Source organism: Centrocercus urophasianus, unplaced genomic scaffold (assembly GCF_019232065.1).
Source record: "Centrocercus urophasianus isolate 14NV4802_14NV808 unplaced genomic scaffold, USGS_Curo_1.0 seq_32, whole genome shotgun sequence".
Taxonomy (NCBI): domain Eukaryota; kingdom Metazoa; phylum Chordata; class Aves; order Galliformes; family Phasianidae; genus Centrocercus; species Centrocercus urophasianus.
In genome coordinates this window covers 9,984,356-9,997,716 of record NW_024884889.1, presented here as the reverse complement: position 1 = coordinate 9,997,716, position 13,361 = coordinate 9,984,356, and the positions used below count along the sequence as shown (strand labels likewise).

The 13,361-nt window shown below is 41.8% G+C and overlaps 1 long non-coding RNA gene across 1 annotated transcript in view; it reads left to right on the top strand.

The window, feature by feature from the left end:
• The first annotated feature begins 4,701 nt into the window (after positions 1-4,701).
• Positions 4,702-13,361, top strand: part of LOC122166156 — a 25,090-nt gene continuing 16,430 nt past the window's right edge. The window contains exon 1 of the long non-coding RNA XR_006170688.1: positions 4,702-5,921. This is a non-coding gene — a long non-coding RNA (uncharacterized LOC122166156). The remainder of the gene's footprint in view (positions 5,922-13,361) is intronic.

Genomic DNA, 13,361 nt, shown 5'->3' with positions numbered 1-13,361 from the left:
CTTTTCCTTTTCCTCTTCCTCTTCCTTTTCCTTTTCCTTTTCCTTTTCCTTTTCCTTTTCCTTTTCCTTTTCCTTTTCCTTTTCCTTTTCCTTTTCCTTTTCCTTTTCCTTTTCCTTTTCCTTTTCCTTTTTTCTTTTCCTCCCAGCAACAGTCATTATCATACTTGAAACATTAAGTTTCAGTATTAAGAGATTCAATGAATGAGTGCGGTGGCTGAATAAAGTTTCAGGTTTTTCCCTTCCTATCATAATATCGTAAATACAAGTTGCAAGCTGACTATGTGATTAATAAGAATCAAGAAGTAAGACAACCTGAAGCTCCAACAATTCGGATTTCATTTGTTGAGATGTCTGGTGAAGAGACCAGCCAGGAACAATTCCAGTACAGTCAAAGAAAAATCTATTGAAGAAGAAATCTTATCAGTTTCTAGTCCCAGTTTTACCAGAAGATGCTCATCTGAAGGATAAATTAAATCCAAGCACTGTAAATGTTATGGGTAAATAAACCACAATTCCAGTTGCACAGATCCTGTGTGTTTTGCAGAGTGGCCTGAAATGCCAATGTTATGTTGAATAGGTTGAACTTCTACTGAGGTATTTATTTAAATCCAGATGTGGATTTAAGGAATAAATTCAGACTCTTCGGTATTCATCTCCAGGCTCAACAGCAGCTGGGGTGACTGCTGTTGATGAAAGTCTGTAGAATGAAAAAACAAGACAGAGCTGATGGGATGAATTTAACTCACCCAAAGCTACCAAAAGCTCCCTGTTGCCTGCCTTGCGGTTCTCCAGCACAATCCTTCTGTGATATGCCTACATACTGCAGTGTGCTTTTTTTATTTTTCCTGGTAGGTTGTCATTGTGTAAGCTGCAGAGAGAATAGAATAAATTTTCAGTAAATTGGCTGCTTTCTCATACAAATCTATATTAGAGATTTGTTACAACATTCACTCTAAAATGGAGTCCTAATTAGCTGAAAAATGGTATCACAGCCTTCTCCTGGGTAGTCCTATAAACAGGCCAATTAGCATGCATTTGCATTAACTGTTTCAAAATTCCTTATTAAGTGTTGTGTTTGTCTTGCTGTTAATTTTCATACTTTTAGCCTCTAGCTGAAACGCAGAAATATTCTGTCATGTGGATGAAAGATACGAATCTATTCCTACAGTTGAAAATTCCAGTATTGATTTATTATTAATACTTTAAGGTCTGGACAATTCCATAAAATAATACATATATATTGCTGCTAAATGGAAGCTTCAACATCTGGATCACATTATTCCAGATTTTCCTCATCCACCCATCACAGAAAGAGGAATTTCCTGACAAATCAGATTGCTGCCCAAAGGTAAAATGTTTTTCTCGTTACCATACTTTAAATGAGCTCAAAAAGACCTAGAAATGAAGTCAGCACAAGCATCATAGACAATTTTCCTATTTTCTAATTATGCAGATTAAACAGGTCATACAGGCACCAACTTAAAAATTGACCATCTGCACTCTGCCCCTCTCACAACATTCTTCACTCAGAGTAAGAAAGAATGCGTATTACAAGCAAATTCAGCAGAAGGGCATTATCCCACTACCCTTTCCATCTTAAAGCATATGGAGAAACCTGCAAACATAAAGAAAATAACTGTGTAATAATCAGATCTGTTGTGACAGACTGACCTTACCAGAACTCGTTGACTTGGCAACTCAAGCTAACTGGCTCTCTAAAAATCTGGTTTCTTTTGATGTAGACATATTCAAATACTCAAAAGCATTTGCATGAGAGGAGTAAGAAATCAGCTGCTTGGATTTTCTTTAGATTTAAATTAATGTGCTTATAGTTGATGGCATGCTAACAATTGGTAGAGATTTCTTTATTAAGCAAATCGCAGAACCTTATTTTCAAGTATAGCCCCATTACTTCTGTACAGAAATCAACACTGTCCTAAGCAAGCGTCAGTTTGGAACTGCATTCCAAAGTAAGTTCTCATGACACGATTGCCACATAATACAAGATAAATAATCGTTAAAATGGGGCCAGAAGTATGGCTTTTCTTGTTCAAAGTTTTTCTGAGACCATGACAAATCTGCCTTTCTATCTCAGGTAGAAATTTTCTGTCATGCCAGGGAAGTACAATTTTGTCCACATATATAATATTTATTTAACCAACAGGCAGCTTCCAACAGCAAGAAAATTGCATTATAAGAATCAGCTGGGTACCTGATAGTTATAATTTCCTTTGGGAAAATACAGAGTCAGAACTGTAATAAATCTTTTCCTTCCTTCCCCATTTGATATGCTTGTCTTCTACTTTTTTGTTGAGTAGAATGGATAGGAAGGACTAGAACAAAGTAGGCATGGCTTTCAAATGGTCATAATTCTCTGAATATTATTTGTAATTGCCACTTGTATCACGGAGCTACAAGCATACAATTGCCTCCACTTCACTTAATTAAAGGAATGCCCCATTTGTGAGCAAAATGGAGAGATGGGAATTTTATTTGAGCACAGATACAAATCTGTTGAAAAAGAAAGGTTTTTACAGTGTAAATTAGCAAAACACAGGCTCTGTAGCTATTTTCAAGTATCTGAAACAACAATGCCAGAACTCTGAAAATTTTGGAACGATGGTTTTCTCTAACATGCTTCCCCATCTTAAGGAAATGTAACCCCCAAATATCAGCTACCATTTAGAAAAAAAACACAGTTGCCAGAGTGGCCCACAAACATTTGATTAACAGCAAAACTTCTTTATTTCCCTCCCTCTACTTTCTGATAGGATCCCACTCCTGTTATTTTATACCTAGCCATCTGGTGAAGGGCAATCTCTTCCTTCTTGCCAAAATTATCCACAGCTGAGCCTTGGTTGCTTTGCTGCAACTTTTTACTCTCAATTCTTTGAAATAAGAGCCTTCCCCAGTATGTCTTTTTTTCATCATGAGACATTTTATGTTCTTGATAAGCCTGCAAAAGCCACTTTTAGAAACTAAAGGCTGTTGCTGTTTCTCTAGCATTCAGTAAGTAGTTGCTGCTACTTCTGTTGTTATTTTTTGAGCAAGCCAATAAATACTCTTTCTTTTTTGAGCTAGTTTTATGCTCCTCTTGGCTTTCACATCCGTTTTCATTTAAAAGAATCCAAGCATATTCTTTTTTTCATATTTGCAAAGCATTTTGAAGAGGATGGAGTCAATCACTGTAGCCCTTTGCTTTATTTTTCCTACAAAAAATGTGCAGTTCTTTCTGAGCTATGCAGCTAAGAACAGGAGCAGGGACCAGTACACGCAAGCACCCATCCTTAACACAAAGAGTCTGTCAGAAAGGTTTTCTGGTTGATGTTTCCTACTAAGCTTTAACTTGCAATGGAAGACTAGGGCTGCTTGTTTTATTGATCTCCTTGGACAGAGAATAAATCACAGAATCACAGAATGGCCAGCGTTGAAAGGGACCTCAAGGATCACAAATCTCCAACCCCCTGCCACAGGCAGGGCCACCAAACTCCACATTTCATACCAGACCAGGCTGCCCAGGGCCCCATCCAGTCTGGCCTTGAACACCTCCAGGGATGGACTGGGCATCACAGCCTCTCTGGGCAGCTGTTCCAGCACCTCACCACTCTCATAGGAAAGAACTTCCCTCTGACATCCAACCTAGTTTTTTTTGGTTTTTTTGTTTGTTTGTTCCTAAAGATTCAACTGTGTTGTATTAAACAAGGGAACGCGATTCTGCTGTGCACAACCTGCTTGTGAACTATGTGGGCATAAACTGAGTTGTCAGAACATGGATGGCAAATAAGAGCAATGTATAAGCGAGCAAAAGCAGACGGTTGTTTTCCGTTTAGCAAGCATATGGTTGCTTTTCAAACTTTGACTTATTTGAATGTTTCCTACCAGACAGAAATGATATGCAAGCATAACAACTGCCACCTGGAAGAACTGTGCCGAAGAAATCTAGATCCAACTGTGCTTAGTGAAGCAGGAGATTGTTTTTGCTGTTCATTTTAATGTCAAATGGATAATTTCCTGTCTGAGTTAACCAAGTTGTTTAATACTGAATGTGACTACCTTTACAGCTTCTTCTCTTAATCAGAGGGTTTCCTTATCCAGTGCGGCAATATGTACCAATTATTTTTGCACCTGCCTTATGTAAGGATCTTGGTACCATTCAACTTCATAGCTTTGTTCTGTTTGTTTGACTTCAAAGTAGAATAGATAAAGATTTAGGCAGTTACCGTGCTGGTAGAAGAAAGAAAGGGAGCTGTTGGAGAGGGTCCAGAGGAGGCCACAAAGATGATCAGGGGAATGGAGCACCTCCAATATAAAGACAGGCTGAGGGAGTTGGGCTTGTTCAGCCTGGAGAAAAGAAGGCTGCGGGGTGACCTCATTGCAGCCTTCAGTACCTAAAGGGAGCCTACAAACAGGAGGGGAAGCAACTCTTTGAAAGGGGAGATAACTGCAGGACAAGGGGAAATGGTTTTAAGTTGAAGGAGGGAAGATTTAGGTTGGATCTCAGGGGAAAGTTCTTTCCTATGAGAATGGTGAGGTGCTGGAACAGCTGCCCAGAGAGGCTGTGATGCCCCGTCCATCCCTGGAGGTGTTCAAGGCCAGACTGGATGGGGCCCTGGGCAGCCTGGTCTGGTATGAAATGTGGAGTTTGGTGGCCCTGCCTGTGGCAGGGGGTTGGAGATCTGTGATTCTTGAGGTCCCTTTCAACCCTGGCCATTCTGTGATTCTGTGTCCTGTTTTGAAAGAAAGCAAACTAATGGGAAGAGACCATCAGTGTGTTCAGAAAAGGCACAGAAGTATCCAGATATGAGCCATGAGGGCAGTGACAACTGCATACCTGCAAGCTGCCTTAGTGAAAAACACTCTGAAGTGACTTGACACGGAACAAATGTGATGAACCAACATAGCAGAGACCTATTATGAGCTGCAGCATTCTCTTATAATTTCATAGATAGATGGATGGAGGAAGGTACATTTGTCTCAGAAGAGAGCATGAAGCAGAACTGTTAACTTCAGGTGCCGATGATGCTATTTTTATTGAGAAAGGCTCTACTCCAGTTCCCCGTTCCTCTTTTACAGAGGGAGGCCTCAGTGCTGCCAAACAACTCTGCACTTACAGTTTAAGCCTTGATGTGTTTCTGATGGGGATGTTCAGCTTTGTTTATTTTAAAATGCACTGCAAAAGCACAAAAGCCATTCGCTTCTTACTGAAGTGTTGCAATGCTTGTGCAATACTGGAGCCCTCCTAAATCACACTAATTGCCTTTAGAACTATGTCTTCCATAAGGGATACATTGCTTCTTAGTTCAGACTTGGCTCTTGTAAGCTAATAGTTGGCAATGAAGCTGAAGTTGTAAGTTACACAAGTAATATGATAGTATCAGCCCAGATTACCTCTATTCTGACACAGCTAAATCATTCTATGATTCTATGTAGTTCACTTTAAAGTGCTGCTGTAGAGGGTAATGGCAAAGGAATGCAGAGTGCACTCTGCTTCAACTACCATAGGCAGATAGGGACCTTCCTTCCTCATGGTGCATGCACGCTTCAGGTGTGTTTGGCACTTACTTGGTGCCGGTATCAGGGAAAAGACATAGACAGTCTGTGCAAGTTCTGTCATTTCAGTATTCTGTTCATTATTCTGTGTGCCTGTTGAAATCAATAATGCTAAACAGGATTGGAGAAAAATACGTGAAAAGCTAACGTGAAATGACTGAATGACAGAGCAGTGCTGCTCTAGAAGACAAATTAAAGGGAACATCATGGTTAAACTGCATTTTATTTCTTTGCACTGTGTGTGCTCAGGTAGCAGCACATGAACACCTGTGAGCTGCATTCTTTCTGACTCCATCAGACACTTCATATGCATGAATGTTGGCACGGCTGACATGTCACCACTGCTCTTGATGCTGCGAAGTAGACCTGAGGTCAGTTTCACAGCCTCTTCATTTCACTTTTATGCCACTGTGAAACTCCACTCACAGTAAAGCTGTCATATATCAGGCTGCTTTTATATCCCTTACCGAAGCAGTTTCTGTAAATTGTATCAAGGCTCCATTCTTCTCTGTTTAACAGAGCTGTCAGAAGTCAGAGGGTTTGAATCTATTCAGCCTAAAATCCTTCAGAGTCAGAGCACCAATTGCCGAGGGATTAGCAACTGACTGAGGCTGTTATCAATGTTACTGCAACCAAGTATCTCAACAATAGCAAAAATAAATAAAAAAAATAAAATGGGGAAGGGGGGGGGGGGGAGAAAATGTCAACCAATAAATGGCCTGAGGTGCTCATCAGCTCATAAAGAGGGAGATGCTGAGAAACTGCTGATATGCTTAAAATTCTGCCTGTCCAAAATAGCTGTGCAGTCCCCATTTACACAGTTGCTTGTTTTGTTTTATGTAATGCTTGTTTACCTAAACCCCATGCTGCTTTTCAAGGACTGGCCCTTTCCAACCTGTTTTACTTGTTTGACTCTTGGGGTGGAAATCACTTTGCTTGGGCTTTCTCAGGCTTGCAGGAAGTGAGCTGAAGCACCATAAGCTCTTGTTTTAGCACCTCAACCACAAGACAAGCTTTCTTTCTGTTTTGGTACATGCATGAATAACTTGAAGTGAATCTTGGGTTCTCTCAGTAAAAATTAATTTTAAAAAAGGTTGTTTTGTTGTGCCCAGAGACAACACTGATGCTTTGCATGATCAATATATTGGTGTTCTTCTGCATGGAAAAATAAAGTAACAAGCTAGATAGTTTTTATAACTGGAACTGTTATCCTGAAAAGGAGATACAGGGTAAATTAATGGTAAGCTCTCCCCTTGGTATTTTTTTCCATAACTGAGGTATGAATCATCCCTATGAATTTTAAGCAGACATTTGATAATCTCAGATGTGAGCATCATATAATCTTCCAGTGCAAGCAAAATGCAAGCTCAGAAGGTGACCAAAACTTCTACTGCAACTCACTTCTCCATAAAATGAGAATCATAACTGATGTTTATCTTCCTTCCGAGGTTAATGAGAGTTTCCTCATCCAGTAAAAAGGAGGCAGTTGGAGCTACAAAGCAACCTCCTAAATTTGAGTGTGGTGGCATCCTTTTAGCAAGAATATTGGTCTCAGTTTCATTTTGACCCCGACTGACCTGGATGTCAGTTCTCCTCAGACCTAGAGCTTTCTATGTCTACTTCTCAGGACTCAGCAGCACTTCCTGGCTCCTAGGTTTATGTGTGCACTGAGCTATGCATCCTGAAGCAATGCTCAAGCATTATGTTGGCTGACGTGCAGCAGCTGCTCTGCTCCAGCATAGCTGTTCATTGGTTTTACTCCATGTCCGTAGCACATATGTGCCTCATGCAGCAGAGGCATCCCGCCTCTACCACGAGCAATGTGCTGAGCATTCCCTAGGCAGTATTAAAATGATTGCAAAGGGACTTTTTCTTCCTATCAGACTCACAGGGATTGTACCTAGGGAAGAGGCACTGCACTACAATAGCTACAAAGATGCTGTCTGATTTGTTTTGCTGGGCAACTGACTAAGTTGACAGAAAGAATAGACCCAGTAATTTTTATTCTCAAAAGAAAATTCTTGATTAGCTTGTAGCAATTGGACTGATCAATATGATGGGAAAAGGTGTTTCACCAAAGGTGTAATGACACAGGATTGACACAATTGAAAGGTGCTATGAGGGAAGGGAAAAAGATTGCTTACCCATATCAGAAGATTACAGATTCACAGGGGAAAGATCCACCAGGGAGAGAACTCCAGAAAGAGATCCTTCCCAGTGGCAGTCAGTCCTTAAATGGGGTCTAAGAGACATGCAGCCAGGCTGCACCCCTTCCAGTCACACAGTTGAACTGCCTTCACCTGAGCTCTCAGGGCTGACCCAGTCCTTTCCCAGGTGATCAATCAGTGCTTCAGGCTGTGCCTCAGCAGTTCCCATACACTGCACCCCTTCACAGCATGGACCAATGATTGAGCCAGCTGGAGGGTGAGCCTTCCCTAATACAGGGATCCAACACACCCTAACACTTATACAATTGCCCATCACGATGCAGGTTGACACAGTGTAAGACAATTGATGATTGGTTTGTGGTTGGGGTTCATGTTCTCCCATGGGCCAGTGCTTGATGGTGTTACTGGAGGCATGCAGTTGTTTGCTGCAGGTCCATCCTATGTTCCATCAGTCCCACCGGTCCCACGAAGGCCATCACTGGGTGTCGTGCTTGATGTCACAGTGACGCTGGAACGCTGCAATGCCATTTCATCCTTCCAGTGATCCTAGAGACTCAAAGACTCACAGAGAGTAGCACAGATGTTTCAGAGGGGAAGGTCTGCCCTCCAGGGCAAAATACAGGCCATATTCCTATCTTGGGTCAACACTTCAGCTTACACTGGGGATGTCCCAGCCACCTGTATCACAACCTTTGGCCAGATATCTGTGGCTCATAACTGTATCAGGCACCAAAGGGGGTCCTGATCTGCCACAGGGATATGAGGAGGGGCCCTTAGCAATGAAGACCAGGGTGCTGACCACCATATCAGTAGGCCATGTACCTATTATTGGAGGGACTACCAGGCCTCCCACCTCCAATAATCTCCTCCAAGTTGCAAGCAGGCCACATCACTTTGGTCCTACCTGCACCTTCCAAGGCCATTTTATCCTATGGGTACCTGGTTCTAGATGCTCAGGGGCAGGGGACAGAAGATTATTTTCATTGCCAATTTGGGGTCTTATCCAATTACCAGTGCCCGTAATTTGCCCATGGTGGCCCATGTTGTCTGTAGCATTTTCAGGGCACTGGGTCTGCCATTTCTGATCCCGCAGGGTTTTGTAGAGTCTCTTTGTCCACCCTTGTAGAGTCTGAGAGTCTGTCTTCAGGGCAGCCTTAAGAATATTGTTATAGTGTTCAATAAGGCCTGCCCCTATCAGATTATATGGCAGGTGGAATCGCCACTCAATGTTGTTTTCTTCTGCCCAGTGTTGTACCACTGCACCAGTAAAATGAGTCCCTTGGTCCCTCTTGTTCACTTGAGGTGTCCTGTAAGCAGACATCAGTTTATTAAGTGCCTTGATGGTATATGCTTGGTTTGCTCTTGGCACTGGATAGGCCTGCAGTAGCCCACTTGCTAGGTCAGGGTGTATTTTGCCCCCTCAGACCAAGAGAGGGGCCCAAAGTAATCAATCTGCCATTGCTGGAGAGGACTGTGTCCTCTAGCAAGGTGGGCTGGTGTTTTGGGCAACGATCTCTGTCTCATCTTGGAGCAAGTGCCATGGTCTCGGCATGCCTGGGCGATGACAGATCATTGCATGGCAGTCCCCATGCTTTAGCAGCTGCCCGCATTGCCTTTGGTCCAGCATGCCGCAGCTTCTGATGTAACCAGCGGGCGATGTTCTCAGATGGTGAATTCTCAATCCATCGAACTCGGGCCAGCGTGTCGCCTTCGTCGTTTCCCGGTGACTGTAGGGACTGATAACCAGAAACATGGTAGATATGTACAGTCTTGTATTTAACTACATTCCATATATCTAACCACATATCTCTGCTCCAGATTGGTTGGGCATGAATAGTCCATTCCAGGGTCACTCTCCATCTGACTTTTGCACTGGCCATAATGGGGGAATTATTTAGGCTATGTGCAGGTCTTCTAGCCCCAACTTTTTCTAATTCTTGCACCATTCTTGATATTTCATGATATTTCTTGATATGAAAAAATTCAAGAATATCAAGAAATATTTCTTGATACAAGAAATTGTTATTTCTTGTCTACCTGGGAGTCTATACTGTCTCCCATTAGTAATCCAGTGTGGTTTCAGCAGACAAATAGGCTCATGCTTCACATGGCCTCATAATATTGCATGCACTACCTGGACACTAATGCACCTCTATTGGAGTCTGAACTCTCCCACAGTCATCTGGAGAGTCAGACCCTATAAAATGTCTATTGCCTCAGTCCCAGAGTACATCTTGGCATAGACATTTTTTATTCCTGGGGCAGGAGATGCCTAACCCCCAATTTTAACCACATTCTGGGTAATTGGAATGGACTGGCCCTCAAAGCCAATAATCATCACTGTCTCCATTGAATTTAGACAGATTCCATAAACAATTGATGATTCTGCTTCCGTGTCAGCCAACTCCATAATCCTTTGTATATTCTTTCGGGACCAAAGATTGTCAGTTCAACATAGAGCCTCTGGTCCTGTCCGGAGGTCCTAGGTACAGGGGAACTAATATCCTGCCACATCATAAACTGTCCTATGAACAGGTGTTTTTCTTCAGGTGGCTCAGACATCATAGCTTGAGTCACCTGAGGAGGCTTTTTCCTTCTAATAGGGACTGTAAAGTCCTCTAAATTCAAAGTTCTCGTTGGCATTTGTTGAATTATTCATACTCCTGATCTTTTGGGAGTATTTTGAAATTTCTGTTCATTTCCTCGTTTTTCCATAATTGAAGTAAAATATGATTAGGCTGCTGATCAATCTTGGCAAAGGCCACCCCAGCCCATATGAAATCATTAAACATTTGTTTTTGAGACAGATGGGGCCTGACTGGGGTGCCTGTGGGGCAGCCTTCCTGCTCTTAACTGGAAGAACCCTGGCTTCTTCTACCACCCTAACATTACTCCTTGTTCTTAGTTGCTGTTTCCCCCAAATCAGCTACCAGCAGGGCAGCATGTTGGACAATGGCATTTGAGGTCAATAGGGTGTTCAGTATGGAAACAAGTGTTCCATAAGGTGGGAAGGAGCCTGTTGAAAATCAGGTCTCTCATGCCTGCTGAAAATTTTGCCAAGTCCAGACTCTCAAATGTTTCTTCGTATATTGCTTCTCTCACGCCCAACTCACAAATATAGGTCTGAAGGACCTCTGTGGAGGACTATAAACCTGTGTGCAATGGTATGTCAATTTTATTAGGCCAAGTCACATGGCACACTGCCATCAACCAATCTATTAATGAATGGTTTTCATCCTGGTGTTAAATGGCAGCATATGATTTTTGTCTAAGGTCTAGGGTGCAAGGTAATGGATCCCAACTTAGAAATTTCTGGTCTATTTACCACAATGCTTTCTGCCCCTGAGCCCCATAACCTTAAAAGCCATGCTGGTATGCTTTCTCTAAGCTCCTGTTGAAATCCTTTAACTAAATCCATTAATTCATTTGCTGTACAGGGACAAGTTGTTACGTGCAAATGCATTTTGGCAGGGGGCCATTGATCAGGGGGCACCTGATCTTGTACTTTCTTAGTTTTCTGAGTTATTATAAGGTGGATCTCAAAGGGATCCATCTCAGATGGAGCTTTGAGATCTGATCTAAAAGCTTTGTTTTCTGAATCATCCAGGTCCATTGATTTAGGAGCCTGTGTATCTTCTAATGTAATGTTGCAGACCTGTTTTATCAGGAAAGTTAGACTAGATTTCTTTCCTGTAAATGTGTCAAGTATTTGTTCCAGTTTTTCAACACAATGTCATAGCAGTTGATTTTTATTTTCTAAGATATTTTTTGATATTTTTGCTTGATTTAAAGCATTTAATAATGGCCATGCCACAGTAAATGTGGCTAGTTGGTACTCCTGTGTAATTAAGGTATACTTATCTAACCCATAGAAATACTCTGCCATGCCGGATGGGGAAGAAATATCTCCAGTAATCCACAGGAGATCCCATTTCTCAATTATAAATGCAAATTCACGGTAGAGTGACCCCAGAAATCCTGGGATAAGCCCACCCCCATCTTATCTAGGGGTGTGACATTCTCCCTCTTGACCCATTGAAAAACATTCCAAAGAAAGGATTTCAGTATTTTAGCTTGGCTATATCACCAAATGTTACAATTGGAAAGATTAATACAGTGGAAGGGCAATACCAGAATATAACTGCAAAGGGACCAACATGGATAGGATGGTATTTTGCTGGAAAAGTAAAAGTGCTCACCTGCCTCCAAAGATCTAGGCTTACAGGAAGGACTCCACAAGAAACAAATTTCCAACCAGAAACCCTTCTGCAGTCAGTCCTTAAGTGGGGGTCTAAGAGAGGTGCAGCCAGGCTCCACCCCTTCCTGTCATGCAGGTGAATTGCCTTCACCTGTGCTTCCAGAGCTTATCCAGTCCTTCCCAGGTGATCAATCAGTGGAAGGGAATAAAGCAATTTGGAAAAATTAGAAGTGAGACATCTTCATTGTGATTTTGCTGAGTCAAGTAGAGGCTTTGATATTCTAGTAGAAGTCAGCAGATACTATGAAAGCAAGACTTGCTCCTGGAGTTTATGCGTATAATAATGCACCTTTATAAATGTCCTGGGCCACAGCTGAATTAAACTGCAGCAATTGTACAGTGAGAGAAATACAAGGAGTTAAAGTATACGTGGTGAAGAGAAGCACAGGTTCTGTCTGAGAGATGTCCCGTGAAGATGCCCAGCGGTGTCCCATTGTACAGAGTGCTGTACAGAGAAGTTTGGGATTTGAGTTCGCAGCAGTGCTGTTCAGATCCAGTGGCTCAATGAACTGATACCTGCTGGCTGGCTGTTGCTGCAGCTGGTGGGCAACCGTAACAAAAAATTGTACGTTTGTATTCTTTTGATCAACTTCTTTCCCACCCAGTAACAGAGATAAGGGATAAGACAAGAGGCAGTGGCCTTAAGCTGCAGCAGGGGAGGCTCAGGTTGGATATTAGGAAATATTTATTCTCAGAAAGAGTGGTTGCCCAGGGAGGTCAGGGAGTCACTGTCCTTGCAGGTGTTCAAGAAATGTGGAGTTGTGGCACTGAGAGATGCGGTCAGTGGATATTGTGGTGATGAGCTGGGGTTGGACTGAACGATCTTAGAACCATGAATGTTGGAAAAGAACACTCTGATTCTAAGATTGAATGGGCTAAGTATCGATACACTGGCAATTCTGACCTATACAACTCTCTGTTTAAAAATCCTTTCTCTAAGTGTGCCCTCATTTGTGCCTTCTTCAGGATTTTGCCCTCAGTGGAAGGTACTGATTGATACTAAGCTCAGTATGTTGCAGGGCTGTGCATCCCCTAGAACATGAATTATATTACAGTAATATAATTAAATAATGTCAGACACTGGCGGAAGGGAAAAGCCTGATCTACAAGAGGAAGTGATATCTGATTTCCCTGTGAGTACATATAATTTTTATTAATTTATACATTTATAAGTACACTGGATTACATTTGATTTTCTTTTTGTGATTTCACAGTATTTCCCATACTGGTTGTTTAACCCAGAATTTGCAATGAAGTCTTTACAGTAAACCTAAATCACTAAAAACTGTTCTTTTTATAAAAGTACTTACTTTATGTTTCTAAGCGCTCTTTAAAATGAAACAACAGCTTTTTTTTTTTTTTTTTTTTTTTTTTTTTTTTTTTTA